General features: G+C 38.2%; 1 pseudogene across 1 annotated transcript in view; it reads right to left on the reverse strand.

The window, feature by feature from the left end:
* Positions 1-610: 610 nt before the first annotated feature.
* Positions 611-22,056, reverse strand: part of LOC110834703 (rab3 GTPase-activating protein non-catalytic subunit-like) — a 62,045-nt pseudogene continuing 40,599 nt past the window's right edge. The window contains exons 20-26 of the transcript XR_015535904.1: positions 18,902-19,082; positions 16,383-16,557; positions 14,837-15,061; positions 11,919-12,086; positions 5,549-5,695; positions 4,958-5,107; positions 611-4,015 (exon numbers count right to left, since the gene is read on the reverse strand). The product of XR_015535904.1 is annotated as a rab3 GTPase-activating protein non-catalytic subunit-like (transcript). The remainder of the gene's footprint in view (positions 4,016-4,957; positions 5,108-5,548; positions 5,696-11,918; positions 12,087-14,836; positions 15,062-16,382; positions 16,558-18,901; positions 19,083-22,056) is intronic.

Below are 22,056 nucleotides of genomic sequence, written 5' to 3' on the forward strand. Positions count from 1 at the left end.
CCAACCTTGGTTAGTCCCGAAGGGGAGTTAGTTTAGTGTCTCATTCAAGTGTTTTAACCCCTGAGTAAGAAACTAAACTAACCCCCCCAAATGGGGGGTTTAAACACTTGACCAACCCCCAGAAGGGGGTTGGTTGCGTTTTAAAATCTTGAGTAAGACACTAAACTATCCCCCGTGTATAAACAAATATAATGTGATATTGTTGATGACGTCATTTTTTGACGACGATGGCTAATCCTTTCGAAGCGGTTCCTGTAATCTGATATTTTACTTCTTTACGTCGCTGATCAGAGGCCAACAGTTCTTGGTTAGTCAACTATCTACTTCCAACCCCACCCTTGCAAGTCTTCTTTTTTTTCTCTTCTCTTTTTGTTGAACAGTTCTGATGTTTTAGTTCTTTACGTCGCTGTTCAGAGGCCATTTGTTCTTGATCAGTCAACCTTTTACGTCCAGCAACACCATTGCTAATCTTCGTCTGTTTTTTCCTTTTCTCTTCTGTTCTTGTTGTATACGTATTTCTATATTTATCAATGTAACTCTCCCTTCGTCTTTCTTTATTTGTTAAATAGGTCTGATGGATTAGTTCTTTACGTCGCTGATCAGAGGCCAACTGTTCTTGGTTAGTCAACTATGTACGTCCTTCCCCACCCTTGCAAATATTCTTTTTTTTCTCTTCTGTTTTCTGTTGAATAGTTCTGATGTTTTAGTTCTTTACGTCGCTGTTCAGAGGCCATCTGTTCTTGATCAGTCAACTTTCTACGTCCAGCAACACCATTGCTAATCTTCGTCTGTTTTTTCTTTCTTTTTTTCTTCTGTTCTTGTTGTATACGTTTTTCTATGTTTATCAATGTAACTATCCCTTCATTTTTCTTTATTTGTTAAATAGGTCTGATGGATTAGTTCTTTACGTCGCTTTTCAGAGGCCAACTGTTCTTGGTTAGTCAACTATCTACTTCCAACCCCACCCTTGCAAATCTTCGTCTGTTTTTCTACATGTGTCGTTAATATGGTCTCGTTTATCAATGTAAGTCTTCTTTCGCTTTTCTTTATTTGTTAAATATGTCTGATGATGTAGTTCTTTACGACGCTGTTCAGAGGTCAACAGTTCTTGTTCAGTCAACCTTTTACGTCCAGCCCCACCCTTGCAAATCTTCGTCTCAAAATCAGTTTTCATAATCGTAATATATCGAATGAGTATCAGTTTACCTTGTTGGATTTGGTACTTCAAATAGTTGATAACTTCTTCTTTCACTTTACTGATGTTTTAGGCCAACTGTCAGTCAATATTCAAGAATGCGGTGTGCTGCTTCTGGAGCAGTGATAATGCGACTGGCTTGATATTTTTTAATTTCTTTGTTGTGAAGCGTTATTTGTTTACTCGGCATTGTTGTGTTCCACAACAATGCCGTGTAAACAAATATCTGTTGACATTGTTGATGACGTAATTTTTTGACGACAACGAAATCAGAAATTTTTATAGTAGATTTCATGACAATATATTTGAACTGCTAGTGGCATACTATCACAAACAGTATCATAAATGAAACAATAAAATTCATGAAGTTACTCTTCATTAATTATTAACTTAAATTAAAATTAAATATGGAATTCAGGCTATAACTATAGTGCATCTGTTGACAAACTTAAATGCATCTGTCACTTCCAAGCTCACAGCAGGAAATGCATAACTCACCACCAAGTGCTAACAGCAATTACTGCTAAAATTATTCTCAAAACAGTGCAACTGTGTTTAACATTGCGTTAAGTGATGGTTAGAGTTATGTGTGTGTGGTTGACAGACTGTTGAACACCAGGTTTTTCTATGTGAATCATGTGAAAAGTGATTCCGCTAGAAAGTGTCAGAAAATTGTTAAAATTTTACAGGATCAGAGTTCCAAATATAACAGGCATCCATAACTATTTAATAAAGTCAGGCCCAATGGGTCACTGCTGGACAAGAAACCAGCTAAAAAATGTGCTATGTGACTACCAAAGAAAAACGAGAAAATACATGAGCCAGGTTAGAACACACACCACTGAAATCACTGAGCTGCCTTATCCAAGTGGCTGGCAACTTGATATCATCAGCAGTCAAAGCAATGAAGCTGCTTGAACTTCAGCCATACAATGAGACTGCAGTTCAAGTTTTGCAAACATGTGACTTGGCCAGGAGGATTAATTTCTGCAACAGCTCATGATGGGAAAGTTGACCCTGATTTGATTTTTTTTATGATGCCATTGTTTCATTTGAATGGACATGTTTGCTCCCAAAATAAGTGGTAATGGAGTTCTATAGAGTATGTGCTTGCACAGGGAGAGTGTTTTCAGCACATCATATAGTTAGGTAAGTTGACATGCTTTATGGAGCAATGCTTGAAATCTTGTAGCACCTGGCAGTGAGTTGTTACTGCTGATACTTCTAGGTGCTGAGAACATTTAACTTTGCTAGTGGACACACTGTATTTTATCATTATGCAGAGTAATATAATATCACAAAATGTACACAGGCTGGACATAAGGCATTGGTGCAATAGGGAAAAAATAAAAACACCTCTTATTTTCTAAATTCTGGCATGATCACTTTGGATCATGTCTTAAGTACTCTGATAATGAAACTATTACATGCAATTATGACAGCGTATTTGAGCAACTCATAGGACACACGCCAACCTCTGGTGACAGTAGATCAGTGGTCTGAGGAAACAGCATCCCTCCTCACCAGGGTCATTATAATAATTATAATTTTTATCAAATCAACAAGACTCAGAATTAACATGCTATCAGAAGTTAATTACCTATGTCCACCATCTTATAAGAAGAAATTTGATTTACTTCCATAGATTGTGGTTTCATGGGTTGTGATACTGTTTAGTCTTATACATAGTTACCAGTGTTCTGGAGGGACATACTGATTCCAACTTCAAGGTAGAAGTGCTACCCTGAAAGAACCCAGAGAACCACAACCTACAATTTCAATGTTTTTGAATAACTATAAAAACTAAACAATGTGTTATATTATAGAAACACGAAAGATATATCAAACTAGTAACACTCGTCTCATTTGATTCATGACGTCAGAGCGTGTGAAAAGTTAGTGATAATGTGAATTTTATTTTTGATTATGAACAATGTGTTCGTTGTGATTTCTGTATGAAGTGCAAAATAAAATCATATAATGCATTAAAATTATTTCTTGTGTGCCGACATGTATAATTCCACAACCATTCTACATACCAAGCAACATCCTTACGAGAAGTGTGATTAGTTCACTTACGATGTCAAAAGGTAAGCAGTGTAAAATCATTATAACATATTGAATTTCAAGTGACGTGACAATAGATTATTCTTTAACATATATAAGAACACTTAAACCCACAAACAATCAAATAATAATGAAAGTACAAATATTTTTGCTTTGCACTGTTCTCACCAGTGCCAAAAAACAAACATTGCCTTACAAAAACAAGTTTCTGTTTTTTGTGTGAACTCTTGCGAACACAATAATACGCCTTCAGGTTCCATAAAAGATGTTAAGTTTGACTAGCTGAGCATATTACCAACTTCTCCAGAAGGATCTGCTCCATGGACCTAGTTAATTATTTCTTTGTCTTTGCAGGAAGACTGTGATAGATATTCAGAGAAATGTCCAACCATAACTACAGAACTACAGTGTACATTATGAATAATCTAGAAAGGAGGGAATCTCTTTATGGTGCATTCTTGGAGCCTTACTTTACAAACAGCTCTGAAGTCTTAACTAAAAAATTGAAAATTAACAGTTTCATGTCTTTATTTACATCACACAGCCATAACATTCCTTGCCTTAGTGTTAGGACAAGGGTCATGTGGCAGCCCTGTCCTTGCAAGTGCTTATCAATGCCTGCACCGCCTCAACCATTTGAAGAGCAACATGGTAGTCCTGATGATCTTCAGGAAGGAGCTGCATTATGAGGGCAAGCAGCTGTGCCAAGTAACTTAGATCAGGGGTGTCACTGCTCTTCAGACTGTCCTTATTCTGCAAAACAATTCCCCTGAACAATCTCATGGAAAGACAGCACACGGCTTAATTACCTTCTCGCCTGAACACAGCAGAATACAGAAAACTTGAAAGAACCCTGTCCCCTCTAGTGTATGAACAGCACTGACTAAATGGTCTCCAGCTGTAAACAGTCTTTCAACCTCTTTATAGGATGTGATACAGCCACCTTGTTGTCAGTTATTAATTAAACCACTGCAGTGAATCTTAATCATAAAGCAATATACTGATGATTGTGATCAAAATAACATCAACATTAAGCCATATACACCTAGAAAATGCATGGAGAATGTGTTTATATGCAATTTTTAGCAGTTCATGAGCCTTAATGAAGATCAAATTGCCACTGGGAAATTAAAATGTTATAAATCTCCAGGCATCAACTCAATCCGAGTGGAACTAGTCAATACAGGTGGTAGAACACTGCACTCCGAGATACATAAGCTTATAGTCTCAATATGGAGCCAGGAAGCACTACCACAACAGCGGAAAGAACCAATCATTGTCCCTATCCATAAAATGGGACAAAACTGAGTGCAGTAACTATATATATATATATATATACACACACACACACACACACACACACATACATACATACATACACACACACACACATATTTTAAAAATTCAACTGCAAAATTTAAAGGGATGCTTTAAAATACTACCATGGTACAGCTGTAACATATAAACTAGTTTGATGGCAGCTGTCCTGCAATTTGCTGGGACAATCAGAAAAAATCTTTCTCAATTAACAATCACAAACATGGCAACCATGCAACCAATCAGTAAAATTTGAACTATGCACTAGTATAATTACATTACATTCTACTTCCTGGAATCTTATGTCTTTGTTAGACAGACCAGAACAAATTTAGATAAGACATCATTAATTCAATATTTCAACATGAACCTACTTACCTAACTTTGAAGCCATATACAGAGTGAAGGATTGAGATATGACAATGTGCATACCACATCTGGAGAGTTCATAACAATCTCACACATGCGATGTCAGACAATCAACAACTGAGAGGTTAACTGAGATGAATCTTGGGCTGCAGGCATTATCTGCATGATAAAACAATGACAGTCAACTTTTATATTTGCCTGTGCTTCCTTGCATTGGAAAGATATAAAATAAAGCTTCTTCATGCCTTTCCCACACACACACACACATATTTTTTTACTGCTCCTTACGCTAATGGTTCACAAGCAATGTAAAGATTACTTGGAAGACAGAGCTGTAGATAGAAGGATAATATTATAACAGATCTAAAAGAAACGTAACTTGAAGATGTGAACGAACTTCATCTGGCTCTTCTTAAAAAATAAGAAACCTTCCAGTTCAATACTAGGTGAGTAACAACCAGCTTCTCAACATAGCCTGTGTTCCATGAGTTAGTTACTGACAACAACAACAACAACAACAACAGTATAATAAACCACTTGTATATCTGGACACAACTCATTCTGTTAAAGTAAGTGAAAACCAAGTGACTAAAGTTTTACCTCCACAGCCAAGGGATCGCAGTCTTTAGAATACAGCTCACTGATTTGGTGTCTGTATAACGTGTCAGTGCTAACTTGCCATACAGATGCAAGGTTTAAGCATTTGCTCATCCACTGATCAGCAAGTTTGCCATCCAACTTTGTCACCTGTTAAGAAATTAGCATGCTAAATTGAAGGCAGAAATATAAAATGCTGTCTGTTACGTAAAAAAATGAATACTTTTTACATTAATTCTAACATGCTCATTGCAGATCAGCACTTAAAACTAACATTTTGTGCAATGAATTTACTTTCAGAACAGCGTTTTCCTTCTTCTTAACTTTTGTATTTTTCTGAGTGCATTTTTACATATGTCAACCACAATATTGAGAACCATGAGAGTAAGATGTTTTATTAGTAATTCCAAGTACATGTTTCTTCATCTGCATATTTCTTTTACTGTTCTGTTACATTTAAACCATAATGTGATAATATGAGCCTGTGATATTTTAACAGTGATTCCAAAAAGTTTAATCTCAATCAGATAACACCTATATTTCAGACTGCATAATATATGATATACAAGTTCATGTATTTTGAATAAAATACAAATTAGAGAATAACAAAAAAACTGTTAATGTCAACAAATTTTGACGTGAATACGTCTTCAAAATCAGACCAACATATGGGGTACCAGGACGGAAACGGCGATGTAACGTTTGCAGGGTGATCCATTCCGACACTATAACTTCGTGACTAATAACACGATTGAAATAAATGTGGTCTCGTTCGATCGGGCATACGACTACGATGCGAGCATGACCTTGAGTTGGCGCCGCGCATGCGCGGGTGGGGGCCCACGGCGACTGGCGGCTAATTTGGGCGTGGGCGAAAATTTCCGGGCACTATATCTCGCGACTCCGATGTGCCAGCGCGCTGATTTTGGTGCCAAACGAAAGATCTCGTCTAGATCTGTCGATTTAAGCCATAAACTTTGTAAAATATTTGTTGGTGACAAATCAAAAATAAGTCGTGAAAAATCCATCTCGTTAATTTCATTTCATTCCCATATCCCAAAGAAAATATTATCCGCTAACGCAGACGTATTCACGTAAAACCCACGGCCTTGTCCCCGACACAGCCACACCCCGAGTTTTTTTACTGTCAATTTCATAATCACCTGGTGCTGTAAAAAAAGTTTATTTTGTTCAGGTTACGAACAAAAAGTAAACATCTGTTGTCCAGTGTAATGATTCGTAAGCACACATACAGAAAACATGAATATCCCAACCTACACACAATTTCTAGTATTCTGCCGAAAAATTCTACTCAAAGCTCCATACTAGGAAACTTCTGCGGATATCTCTCTCTCGCTCTCCTCCCTCCCACACGCACGCATTCGCGCGCGCACGCACGCACGCACACACACAAATTGTAGAAGCTTTGTAGTAGAAAATATGCATAATATGATATATCAGTTTGCCTTGAGAAGCTGTGTGAAAATACTGCTAAAAATGCCAAATACAGCAAAACACCAGGTAAAAATAAAAGTGGAGGCTTTGGATAAAAGTTGCTTGAACACAATTATTTTTCATTACTTTAGCTCTTTCTGAATCTACATAACAGGAAAATCAATGCTTGTGCCCGTTTTGTCACAGTGGAAACATATTCTGGCCAATAATACTGAAATTGAAAAGGGGGCTTTGCATACGCAGGGCATGGAGGCACAGAGAGAACTGTATGTTTGCTGAGTGAGTTCTATCTATACAGCCCTCCGCAATGAATATCTGTGAGTACAAGGAAGAAATTTCAACTAATGTGGGGCAAAATACATTAATTCCAGTACAATTTGTAGGATGTCTGATTCATCCTGTAAGATAAATTTTACTACTGTGAAGATGTTTGTTGTATCATTTTGTGTCTAGCCATCTTCCAAACTTCTTCACTGAAACTTTCTTATAAAGTGTCAGAGCCTTTTATAAATGATATGACCATGCTTGATTTCTATCGAGCTAAAATTCCAAACACAGCCCACACAGATGGTATGACACATGGTTTACGTTGCTGCGAGATACGCCGACTACATGAAGCCAAAACACATGACAGATTATAGAGGTATACTGTATCAGGCTTTAGTTAGAGAAATAACACTGCATTGCCACTTTAAAAATTCCTAGATCTGAGATAAATTTCCTCTTGTTAAACACTTTCATATTTAGTAAACTTTATACATTAATTCTTACTTAATTTCCTTAAAAATGTTATATATCCGCACCTAGTAATGCACTTACACAAATGACTACTTCACTCATAAATCTTAAAAATAATTTTGTTGCAAAGCAATATCTCAAAAGACTACCAAAATACTGTAACAGAACTGGTGATTACACATGGGTACTTCACAACAAAAGATAGAATAATCTCACATGTTTTTACTATTAATAACATCTTCTCCCTTACTGCACTTGAGGTACATTAAGTAACTAACTAACTAACTAACTAGATGGCTTACCGAACCCGAAGGTTCATCACCGAATTAACCAAAGCCCTCCACCGGACCCTGTCCTGGGCCAACAAAATCCAGTTTCCTTCAACTCCTATCTCCCATAGATCCCGCCTGAGATTATCCTCCCATCTACGTCTAGGTCTCCCCAGCGGTCTCTTCCCCTCAGGCTTCCCGACCAATAACCGGTGCACACCTCTTGTCCCATCCACGCGAGCTACATGCCCAGCCCATCTCATTCTTCTCGACTTAATCACCCTGACAATATTGGGGGAGGAGTACAAATTTTTAAGCTCATAATTATGCAGTTTTCTCCACACCTCATCGTCTTTCCTCTTAGGCCCAAATATCCTCCTCAACACCCTGTTCTCAAACACCTGCAATCTGTGTTCCTCCCTCTGAGTGAGATACAATGTTTTGCACCCATACAAAACAACAGGCAAAATTATTGTTTAGTATACTTTAATTTTCAGGTTCTTAGATATCCGATGGAAAGACAAAATATTTTGAACTGAGAAGTAGCAAGCATTTCCAGAATTTAATCTCCTCCTAACTTCCTCATGAGTGTCATTTTGATTTGTTATTGTTGTTCCCAGATATTGGAACTTTGTAACCCTTTCAAAGGACTTATTAGCCACCCTCAGATAATTCTGCCCGCCTGTCTGCTGATGACGAGATACTAACATGTACTTAGTTTTTTCTGAATTTACTTCTAGCCCCACCTGTCTACTAGCCTCTAGTAAAACTTCTGCGTTCCTCTTTATTGTACTTATATCGTCCCCCAATAAATTAACATCATCAGCATATGCCAAAAGCTGATGTGTCCCATTCAACTGCAAGCCCTCCTGCCTATCTTGGACTTTCCTGATGGCATATTCTACCGCAAAGTTAAAGAGCAAGCATCTCCTTGCTTTAGACCGTTCTTGATGAAGAATGTCTCAGATACATATTTACTTACTTGAATTTTGCTACAGGTTTCATTTAAGCACATTTTTATTAGACTCACTAGCTTCTTTGGTATACCAAATTCAATAAGAATATTATATAACACTTCTCTCTTCACAGAGTCATAGGCTTTTTTGAAATCTATAAATAATTGATGTACGGTCCCACCGAACTCCCATTTTTTCTCTAGTATCTGACGAATGCAAAAGATCTGATCAATCGTTGATCTGTTTCGTCTGAACCCACACTGATGATCCCCAATAATTTCATTCGCATATGGGGTTAATCTTGCCAAAAGAATGTTGGATAGAATTTTGTATGAGGTTGATAGCAGCGAAATTCCTCGGTAATTACCACACTCAGTCTTGTCCCCCTTCTTATGAATAGGAATAATTATGGATTCCTTCCATTGTTGTGGCATCTCTTCCTTATCCCAAATTAACTGAATAAGCTTATGGATCCTCATATGCAACCCTTTGCCACCTGCTTTAATTAATTCGGTTGGAATCTGATCAATTCCTGGAGATTTATAACTTTTCAACTTCCGAATGGCTAGTTCCACTTCATCTAAGCTAGGTTCTGTCACTAACAGTTCAGCTGTATGTATTTTAATCTGTCTAATATCACCAGTCTCATGAACATATAAGAGCTCGCCAAAGAAATTTTTCCACCTATTCACAATTTTTATTGGATCTGCAAGCAAATTGCCACTATCATCCCTTACCAAATTGGTCTGGGGTTGATATCCTTTCTTAAAGTTATTAATGCCTCTGTACAGGTCTCTGATATTTTTTTCCCTATTATTTGTCTCAAGTTCAGCAATTTTGCCCTTCAGGTATTCCCTTTTCTTATTCCTAAAGGTTCTACTAGCCTCACGTCTCACGTTACATAGATTATCCGCATTTGTTTTGTTTGGGTTCTGCAACCATTGAAATTTTGTTTGCTTCCTTCGATCTATTAATTTGGAACATTCTTCATCAAACCACGGTTTATTTTGCTTTCTCCTATAGTATCCTAGTTTCTCTTTTGCTGAAATTTTGATGCAGTTTCTAACATTTTCCCACTCCCTGTTGATGTCCACACTTTCATTATCCTCATTTGTCTCTAAAATTTGAAACCTATTCGAAATTTCAACTTGATATTGTTCCTTTGCCTCTCCCTCACTTAATTTTTTCAAATCAAATCTTTCCTTGTCAAAATTTTGTTTAGTTCGTCTACTTACTGAAAGCCGCTCCCTCACTTTTGCTACCACCAGATAATGATCAGTGTCGCAATCTGCTCCTCTGAATGATCTCACATCAATTACATTTGTCTGCCTTCTCTTATCTACTAAAATATGATCTATTTGATTGTGTGTTCTGCCATCTGGGGAAGTCCAAGTGTATTTATGAACATCACGGTGTGGAAATTTTGTACTTTTTACAACTGAATCTTTTGACGTAGCGAAGGTTACTGCTCTAACACCGTTATCACTACTAAGTGCATGGAGACTCTCGCTGCCTATTGTGGGTTTGAAGATATCCTCCCTCCCAATTTTTGCATTGAAATCTCCTAGCAGAATTTTCATGTGATACTTGCCAAATGTATCAAATACTGATTCCAATTCTTCATAAAACTATCCTTGATATCATGGCTTTTGTCCTCAGTTGGGGCATGAACATTAAGGATAATGATGTCGCACCAACGTCCTTCCAAAATTACGTAAGACAACCGATCACTAACAAATTCTACTCTCTTAACTGCTGCCCTAATTCTGCTATGAACAAAAAAACCCGTCCCTAGCTGATGATTGTCGTTCCCCTTTCTATAGAAAAATGTAAAATTGTCCACTGGGATCGTGCCCTCCCCCTCCCATCGCACTTCCTGCACTGCCACTAAGTCTAACTTATAATCCTCTAATTCCCTACTCACTGATTTCAGTGCCTCAGCCCTATAGAGGCTCCTAATGTTCCAAGTACCAAATCTCATGTCCTTTTTCAATTGCCATGGTCGTGCCAAAGAGTCCGTCCTGATCCAAGGCTTGGTTAATGTGTTCGTAACATAGCTTTCTTTTTTCCAGGTGAAAGGTTGTTAGCCTTACACCCAACCCCCAACCTGGAGAACCAGGGTATCACTCTTAGTCTAGCGCATCTCCTTAGACCTGTCCGGCTTGGGTGACCCTACCATGAGCCGAAGCTCCGGCCGGCATAGTCCTAAGGGTCATTTGAGCACGCAAGCCTCCTCACCCGGCAGATTGCCTTCGACAAGGTGGTGATACCTTCGAGAAACACTTGACATAATTGTTCTCAATTAGTTACTCTTCACATCTCAGTCTGTTGCTCCTCTAAATCACACTTGTCCTGTCCACTTCATGACTCATGTATGCTGTACTCTGACTTTGAATCTGCTAGTTTTCACATAAAGACTCTGTCATGACTTGACATTTTGCTTGCCTGTTCTCACAACTGGGCTCAATTCCCAAGCTCCCAACATTTTATAGCTGCAGTAATTGTTTGCCAGAGTCAATGAACGTTCTACCCCACCCTAGAAAATATAAGTTCTGGTGGAAGCTCCCAGAAGGTAGCACATGCAGCATACTGATGTCACGTGTGTGTGTGGGGAGGATGTGTTCTCACTCTGCAGTCCATGACAATATAGCAAGTTTGATAAACAGAAGCACAAAAATCAAGAACTACAAAAATTAAATGTCGATTGGAGTGCACACTGCCATTTTAACTGCTCCACAAAGCTAATGCAAATACAGCCGCTCAAAGAGCATCTTTAAAGAGAAAATTATCCGCCTTACATATACTAAACTGATCCAACATTCAATCTGCTTCAGTGCATAGTGACAAGAGTCCAGCGAGAGTAGGTACCTTTTAATTTAATCCAAAGATACAGTTACCCTAATTTTTTATCTAGACAAAAGAATATACAATGGTAATTATCAGTAAAACCACTACCTTATCGTCTTGACCATTTTCAGCCCATTCCATCTTCTGTATAGTCTGCACAGCTTCAGTGATGACTCTGCACAGGAAATTAGTCCGACTGTCAATAACTGCCTGTTCCAGATTATGGCCTGGTAACTGAGGCTGCGAAGTTAAGTCCGCAAACAATGCTGCCTGACCCTGCAGAACAGAACAATTCATAGTCATCATGGTTAAAAGAAAAGGCTAATGTAAACATTCAAATATTCCTAGTACTTCAAAGTGGGTTTTGATACTATTTGGTTCTAATAGCATGTAACAGCCACTTCACATTTGCCACTTGCCACTGGACATAAATGAAAGATAACAGAAAATGTCCATATGTCTAATGCTTAATCCTTCTAGCCAGTTCAATTTACAGAGCAAGGTGGGCCTTCTGCATAATATGTTGCCTTCTGACATACTCTGTACGTTCATAGCAACAGTAACTTCCAACATAAATTTTGGTGCTAATTTTTTTTAGCAAATTTAATGTGCTGAAAGGCAAAATTATGAGGTTTGTTCGTTAATGATGGCTTTGTGTTTACTACTTTTGTATTTATGGAATTTTTCTAAAATATCTAGCATCTTATCCTTTGGAGCTACTCTTAATACGTCCATGATATCATCCATGGGGCTGTACTCGTGTCCGTGTTCGGCATATTTCGATTTTGTTAAATTGAACCTAATGTCGTGGACGTGTTCTTTAAATCTGGTTTTAAAATCCCTACCGGTTTGCCAACTATAGACCAGCTCGCAGCTTCCGCATTTTAACTGGTATACACCACTATCATTGTATTTGTTATCTTGTTTTCTTGAACTGCATTTGAATTTTATGGTATTGTTAACTTTGTATGCTACTTTTACGTTTGTGTTTTTGAATATTTTAGTTAGTGTTCAAATGCTATTATTAAAAAATGTAAAGCTGTACCATTCTTTATTAGTGGGTTGGGGTGCATTGATATTGGGTTTAGGTGCTTTTATTAGGTTATAGGATCTTCTGATATTAGAGTTGTAACAGTTGTTGTATCCTATTTCTTGGATGAGTTTGGTTTCTTTATCGAATTCTTCTTTGGAGAATGGTATTTTGTGCAATCTGTTCACAAGGAGACTGAATGCAGCTTGTTTGTGAGAGTTGGGATGGTTAGATATTTTGTGGATTACTACGAGGTGCGATCGGAAAGTTTCTAGACTGCGCCTATAAAAACCCGTACACTTATCTCAGGTATTAAATTCATCAATCACCCTCGAAGTAGTTCCCCTGGGAGTGAACACAACGATCCCAGCGCCGCTGCCAAGCCTGGAAATCATTTTTTTTCAGCCTGTCAAGCACCATCTGCAATTCTGCCTGAATCTCTTCTATCGTCTCAAATCTCCTTCCCTTTAGCTGAATTTTCATCTTTGGGAAGAGTAAGAAGTCACACGGAGCTAAATCCGGCGAATAAGGAGGGTGCGGGATGACGGCCATGGTGTTTGAGGCCAAAAACTGCCGAACTTTGAGGGCGGTGTGCGCTGGCGCGTTGTCATGATGCGTCGCATGTGGAGTTCTTCCTTTAGAATCAGCTGACAGGTCCCATAGCCTATCCCAACAATGTCGCACAAGTCGTTGATGGTACGACGTCGATCTTCGTGAATGGCCTGACGAATCTTCGTAACATTTTCGGGCGATGTGCTCGAAGATGGTCGTCCAGAACGCTCGTCATCATCAACAGAGGTTCGGCCATTTTTAAAACGTGAATGCCACACTAAAGTTTGTGCACGACATATTGCGGACTCCCCAAATGCTTGCTTTAGCATTTCATAGGTTTCCGTAGCCGTTTTGGCGAGTCTTTGGCAAAATTTGATGCACACGCCATTCCGAAATCGCAGGAGGGTCAGTGTAATGCACTACCAAAACGCCCGTAACTAAGAAACAAATGCTAATTCGATGATGCCGGCTGGCACACTGATTCACTATGAATGTAGGCCGCACCCCCTAGCGGCAGAAGCTCGTACTATATCCGGTTCGCCCTCTATTGACACAGTCTTGAAACTTTCCGATCGCACCTCGTATGTCTGAGAATGTGGGTTTTCGTAGCCGTAGCTGGTTTGCGGCGAGCTGAAGTTGCGTCGTCTGTACCTGTGACCTCCAGAACAGTGGGTGAGAGCTACGGCCACCGCACCACCGGATAAATAGCTAAATTCAGAGTCTGTTCCTATGAATAACAACATCTGGTGCAGTGTCTTTTAAAATACTTTTTGTCAAATGTCCTATTCATTATTTATTTTCTAAATCAAGTTTGAGCCATTTAATTAAATGAATTGATTTCCCTGATGCCACTGATGATGACCTCTTGAAGTTGAAACGCGTATGGAAATAGTGTCTTTTTTGACGTAAATACGTCTATATTTTAGGGTCAGTGTCATTCGGCAAAAATGTAACGAAAAAGTGTAACGAAAAAGGGAAACGAAAAAGTGTAACTTCATTGTTATGTTACCTAGGGAACGTCATTGTTATGTTACCTGGGAAACGAAAAAGTGTAACTTCATTGTTATGTTACCTAGGAAACGTCATCTGTTTATCAACAAATAAACAACAATGGTTACCTAAGGAACCTTACCTTACACAACATTTCATTACATTACATTCAGCTACCATAGACCCATCTTAAGCATAACTAATTCAAGTTAAATAAGCAATGTCTTAATCAAACTTATCTCAATTGTAAAGCATGTATAAAGGAAATATTTAGAATAAAACCAATATATAAACTTCCTTTCCGTATAGACGTATTTACGTCAAATTCTCCGGAACTGTGGTTCCCCTATCGCTTTTAGTGTTAATAGTTGTTTGTTTGCCTATTTATATTGGATACAGTTTGGGAACCACTGCTTTCAGGAATACTTACAAAATTTTAAATTTATAAACATACCACGTTATCAAAGAGAGATGAAATGGGGTGTGGGAAGGGCAAGATAAAGGATGCCATCATATGCAAAGCAACAGCCAACTGGTGATGAAGATGAAGCAAGTCATAATTGGCTGCTGACTGCACAACAGCCAACTCAACTAATGACGGGGGACCCGATCCTTCACACTTCCAGGGATCTTCACATCGATTCATGTCCAACGTAGCTTGAGCAGCACCCATGGTCGCCTGTTGCAAAGAAAATCCAACACTTGAGAAATCAAGAGTGTAAATACAAGCTGCAATGGAACGTATTATTTTACATATCTCACTGTAGATACCAATCAACTGCTATGAAACTATACCCATTAATTTGAACCAAAATTAAATTCACAAGAAAGTGATCAGTAAAGATCCCAAGACTGATTTTTATTAAAATCAGTTCAGTAGTTTCATAGATGAAACTTGCATACACATGCAGAAAGACACAACCTTCCTTAAAATACTACAGTACTTTTCAATATATATTCTTTGTGATTCATAATTCAAAAAGAAAACTTACAAGTACACAAATATAGTCAACCACTTCATGTCATAAATAACTTGTGATTCATTACATTTCTGTCAAATGTTGCTAGAATAACACACATTTACTTTTTTGACAGAACTGTGAAATTTAAATAATATCATATGTGATAAAAACTATTATGATAAACCAAAAAGATATTATAAATTTGCAAAAATAAAGCTACAAATTTTTACTGCAAGTAAGAAACACATTCAATCAATGATTTCAAAATTATGCAAAAATCATTAATTCCTTTCCCACTTAACAAAGCTATGTATTATATTTAGCTTATTTACAAGTCAATCACACAATTTCATATGGATGACTTGTCTTTTCGGTTCTTGTGCCATGTAATCTGGTAAAAGTTCTTCAGAGGTATTTGCTGCCTCTGAAATGTTTGTGAACCCCTACCAGACTATAAGCTGCAACAACCCAGAAGATAATCATCTTCAAACCTGCCTGCTGCCATAAAACCTGAAATCTCACATAGAGTTTCATATCTATTTTAGCCAAATGAATTTTGTATATAAATACTTAACTTCAGATGTATGATTTATTACTATGTTAGTCTAATTTAGGTTAGCATTATCTGTTACATAGATTCACATGACCTTTCTAATTACAATTTTCATGCTGTCATATATATTGAACATTACATACAACTACAGCTTCAAGAACACAGATCCAAGAACTATAGGAATGTTTATATTTAATAAAATAGTAAATAATGTTGGTATTTCATTATTACTTAACACTTCTTAAACAATGTTTGAGAAGCTAATATTCTAATTAAAGAGTATATGTTGAGAGGAGCACTGTAATCCTCGCCTTTTTTTAGATGCACCCTGATTTGTGTGTAGCAACTTTTAAAATTGTTCTGTGCATCTGTACACATGTAACAACTAAATTACTTAATGAATTTCCACTAAATTTCATACTGAAGTGCTTTACTAATGTATATTCCAACATTTCACTGTTTAAAATCCTTGCTTCCATATTTACTTCCATAAAAACATCCAAGAAGTCCACACACATGTTAAAAAACAGAGGCATCTCCAGGTTAGACATTCCAGTATTCTGCCTACAGAGGCACTCCTTAGGAATTTTACCAACTTTTTCAAACAGCTCAGCAGCTGAGTCAAACCTTTGTCTCAGGTGCACTGTCCACATAAGGCTACTTAATCCTAGTGAGAAAAATATGGATACAATATTACATACTGCAGGACACTTTTCTTGTGAACATGTGACAAATCCAATAATCATGTGAAGAAACAAAAAATAAAATTTTGGATTATGACAAATCAAAGATATTAAAAAATGTTATTGAAAGTATGACAATTCTGTTCTTTTTCTGTGTCCTATTCTAAAAGTGCTCCAAATTAGGTTTCCCTGTCAATCAGTATTTCTGCAGATCAAGAATCACACTTGTATTAGCATAAACATTTTTTAACTCTAAAACAGTTTCCTACATATGTGACTTTGAAATTATGATAGATGTTCATCCTCTTTAATACAAAAAGCAAAGCTGTCAAACTCTCAGATGCAAATGGAACAAATTCACATTGTGGGGTATTTAAAAAGAATCACAGAAAAAGAAATCACTGTTTACACTGAAAACTATATTGTGGCTAATGCCCACAGCTGAAGTCTAAGTGACCTTCCTGCCTTCTGTCAATTTCTGAAATGGGAAGATCTAAAGTTTACAAAGGGTTTCAAAATGCCCTGCTGTGAAGTGATTCGCATTCCTGCTTAATATATGGGAAGGTACTGCAGGCAAATCTCAACCAAAAGACCAGTTATCCTGAATGATGCTTTCTGTGGTCTTCCTCAGTCTCTCCAATCATTTACCAGGATAGTACCTTAGAGAACTTCCTTCCATTGTTCATTAACGATCCTATCATCCATCACCATTAAATAAACCAAAAATAAATAAACAAAATTGCATAAAACAAAATGGGGCAACACTGTGGCACAATGCAGGATAGCAAAGACGCAGTCGCTGAGGTGAGAGAGGGGATGGAGAAGATTGAGTCAATTCAACCACAAGTTGGTCAGCATCAGGAGGCAATTCTTTCGATTCTGCAGGTTCAAAATGACTTGAAGATGTTGCCTTTATAGCCATGAGGTTTGAAGATGAATTTGATTTGTAGAACTTCAGACCTTGCCTGTGATAGCTGGCTTACTCTACAGAAGCAGCACTAGCATTACTTGCTCTAATTTTGGCAGCATTTGCATGTAAGGTACAAAGCATCACTTCATTTAAGTTGGTAACATGGACAATCCCATATGTTTTTCCATCGTTCTCGTACCACTTAAGCACACTGAGTTTTTGCTATAATATTATAACTTTTATACATATCTTATTCCGACCATCAACAGCAGAACCATCAGCATTATTCTAACCCTTACCACACATTATTTCACTCAGATGATAATAAATATAAAAGTAAATTAAATAAATCAATCAATTGGCTGCTTGACACACACAAGACTGCAAACATATGCATGTAAGACAAACACAGAAGGACGCGGACAAACATCCATGCCTTGAGTGGGACTCGAGCCCACGGTCGCAGCAGTCAGGCGCACGACGATCATGCCTCAGACCGCGTGGCTACTGCGGCCGGCCTTCTCAGAACTTACAGGAACAAACCACCACTGTGCAGAAATTGTGTTAAACCAAGCACGTTAGTTTGAAATGAGCCCCAAGTTTTAAAACAGCATTACAACAAAATCATGTTCACTGGGAACTACCAGTACTTATAATTTAAGGTATGAATTCAACAGGCAAAATAAATAAATGCCTAGCTTTATTTATGAACATGACAACTGTGATATTAACCATTTAAATGTGTCTACCCTCTTCTACTAACTTCTGAAACAACTGGCCAATTGATACTTTAACAGTGTGATCTGTGAATCTAATTCTATACACTTCATAGGATGCCCCACCATGTAATGGTGAGAATTTGGGAGCATGTTTTACAGATCATCTGACCTATGAAGGAAAGTTCATGAACAATGGAAAGGATTCGAACTGAATGGAACACAGCATTGTCTGGTTTATGCCAACAAAATTAGGTGAAGACATACTATTATAAAAAGGAACACAGAAATTCTATTAGACAGTAGTATGGAGGTTGGTACAAATATAAATGCAGAGGAAATACACCAGAATGCAAGGCAATCACCACAGTAATGAATTTCTTGGTATCTTAAAGGCACAAATTTGACTATCTAAGAAACTTAGTTCTTTGAAAAGCCGTGCACTCTGGAGTCAGTTACAATGACAGCATCAAATATGAAGTTACGTGTGCAAAATTTCTGGCACTGTACTACTGAATTACTATATATACTACTCTATTTATTTTATACAGATAGGCATAGTAAAAAGTCATCTCATTTCTGCTTAATGGAGGCATTTAGAGAGCGTGTCTGAAGTTTTTCCCAGATACCTCAGTATTTCAGAATACCACAGAATTAAAATTTCCAATTTAAGCTGGCAAAACCCTAGTATCAGCATCTTTCCTGCTTTCAGATGAGGTGATGGAACTGCCTGTAGGCATTTCACTGCAGCATGCAGAGCATTCAATTCATCCACATTGTGGTGCCATGCCAACATGAATTCCCAGCACAAATTGGCCAAAAGAATACTTGATGACAAACTGTATGAGAAGTGGCATTTCAGGATAGCCAGGTTAGCTGCAAAAATAAATCTTCACTAAAGAAGTTTATTCTACATAGTCTGCATCTTATCACTTCAGATTTTTGCTCCATTCACTAGCAGCTTTAGCAAGTAAATTCCTTTTCTATGAGCTAGTAGATCATGGAAATAAGTGGTCTTAATAAAAAATTTCACAATAACTTCAATGTGAAACTGAAACAAAATGTTTCAAGTGAAAATATATCACAAAAACTGACTGGACACACAGTCCACCAGAGCTCACCCCACCAAATTTCTTTTTTTAGGGATTCATGTAGAACATCATCAACTATGACAGAGTGAGAAACCTGCAGAAACTGAGAAACACATCACAAAAGCTATACCACAGATAACCACTAACATGCTGGAGAACATCTGGTAAGACTAAATATCATTTAGCTGTGTGCCAGGCAACATGTACCAACCAAAAGCGTAAATTCGGACACTTTCATCAAACTTCCATGCACACTGATACCAATACACCCACAAGCTTCCTTTGAATTAATTTTTATTACTTGATGGACACCCTGCACAATCCCTTGTCATTCTGTAGTGAAATATCAGTTTTATAAATTTAAGAATAATGACAATTTTAATACAAATAATTTATAAATATGTGACAGGTAAGTAGTGTCGCCCTCGGTGGACTAGTGGTTAACATGCTTGCCACTGGACCCAAGGTTCGCGGGTTCAAACTCGGCCGAGATCGATAGATTTTTAACGATGATAAAAATCCATAGCACAACTTCCTTCGGAGGGGAAGTAAAGCCGGCGGTCCCATGTCGCAGATTTACAGGACGTAAAAGAACCTTACGAGTATAAACTACTGTCCACAGATCACGAGAAAAGCCCTGCGGGGGGAAGTCTTTTCTGGTGTGGTGCGGGGGGAATGTTTACTGTCCGGTGAACTAGAGGGCTGCTATTGGTGGGAAGTATAACATGCCAGAGTTTTATGATAATACACACAGACTGAAAACATCCAGCAGTTGAGATTAGCGTGTATTTAGTGTGTCTGTACTGTGTTCTGTGGGTGTTGTGATAATATTCTATATTCAATCACAGGTGATTTAAAGATGTCGAGTGTACGTAAACAGGGGAAAACTATTCACAGGGAAGCGCGGTAAATAATATCCAGCGTAGTGAAGCTGTGATGAGGAAGCAAGAGCTAAAATTTCCCTTGACGCGTGCAACAGACAGGGCAGCCAGATATGCGGGTGTATCTGAGGATTTAATTAAGAAGGTAAGGCAAGAGTCAAAAGATAGAGACGACAAGGGCACACTGTCACCTTTACACATGCCAGGGAAACACCGGCCTAGACCTACTGATAGGAATGTCACCACTGACTCCTTTCATAAGGTGGATTGTGCAAGAATTTTGCGCAATACAGAAGAAAGTACCAAGCTGCCCCAAGCTACTGCCCATAATTAAACAAAAAATTTACTTTCCATGGGGTGTTGATTCTCTACAGAATATTTTACATAACTTAGGGTTTAAGTGGAAGAAATGTCTAAGTAAGCGCAAGATCCTGATGGAAAGGCCGGACATAGTAAACTGGCGAGGGAGGTATTTAGTGAATATTAAGATGCTTCGCAATGAAGGAAGACAAATATTCTACTTAGATGAAAGCTGGGTAGACAGCAATTTAACTTTCAAAAAATGCTGGCAAAGTACGGAAGTTAAAGGGGTATGCTCTGATCGAAATGCTGGAAAAAGACTGATTGTGGTTCACGCTGGATCGCGTGCTGGTTTCCTTCAAGGCGCGGGACTGATATATAAAGCTGGCTCGGCAAGTGGCAACTACCATGGCCAGATGAACAGTACAAATTTTGAAAAGTGGGTTAGAGAGAAAATGTTACAGAATTTGCCCCCCAGTTCAGTGATAGTACTTGATAACGCTCCATACCACAGTGTACAGGCAGATAAAGCCCCATCAAAATATTCGGTTAAATCTGAAATGATCTCATGGTCACAGCGGCACGGAGTTTTCTGTGATCCAGCTATGAGAAAAGGCCAACTGACAAGGAAACCAAAAGAAATTTTTTTTCAAAATTTATCAATTACTAAACGCCCATGGTCACATTGTAGTTAGGTTGCCTCCATATGTGTGACCTTAGTCCAATAGAACTAGCATGGTCTAAGGTAAGAAACTACGTTCGCGAGAACGTGACAGGGGATGTGTCTTTGAAGCAGCTGCTGGATTTAACAACAGAAGGGATCGCAACTGTGACTGCAAAGGATTGGGAAGGATACTGCCAACATGAGGAACAACTGGAACAACAATACTGGGAACGGGACGGGGTTGTTGCTGACGTGATCGACTCAATAATTATTTCCAATCCAAATGACAGTAGCGATGACGAAGAGACTTCTTGTGAAGCTGTTGAGTCTGAAGAAGCAACTGACTTTTCTGACCCCGAGCTCGCTCGGCCACTGTGAGGTAATTTTAAAGCTATACTCATTAGAACTTATGAAAGCCTTTTGTCTGTTGTTCCTTCAGTGGTTTTGGAACGAATGCTTTTAGGTTGGCTAGTAGCAGCTGGTCACTCACCGCGAAATCTTGCGCATGCGCGTATATCGCATTCATATCAGGGCTTTTCTCGTGATCTGTGGACTGTAGATGTCTCATAAGCAAAATTCAGCAGCCATTTCTCATCCATATCTCTCTGATTCTCTACTAGATGGCTCTAGCAGACAAATAAAGATTGAGTAGAAATTGTGCAGAGGCAGTGGGCTTGTCACTCACTACTCACAGATGCACACTTCAAAGACAAGGAAACCTCCCACATGGGAGGAGGCCAAGGCTGTAGCGCAATTGGATGGATGGATGGATGGATGGACAGGTAAATAGTAAAGCATTTTGTCTATTTTTCTCCATTCCAGCAACTATATACAGGGGCAGAGGAAACTCCCAGAAGTCCCTGTCATTAAATATTTAACCAAAGCTTTTGAGCCCAAAAAAGACAGAACTACTA

This window comes from Zootermopsis nevadensis, unplaced genomic scaffold, assembly GCF_977971745.1.
Source record: "Zootermopsis nevadensis isolate Lab colony 2312 unplaced genomic scaffold, Znev_1.0 Znev_ptg000020l, whole genome shotgun sequence".
NCBI lineage: Eukaryota > Metazoa > Arthropoda > Insecta > Blattodea > Termopsidae > Zootermopsis > Zootermopsis nevadensis.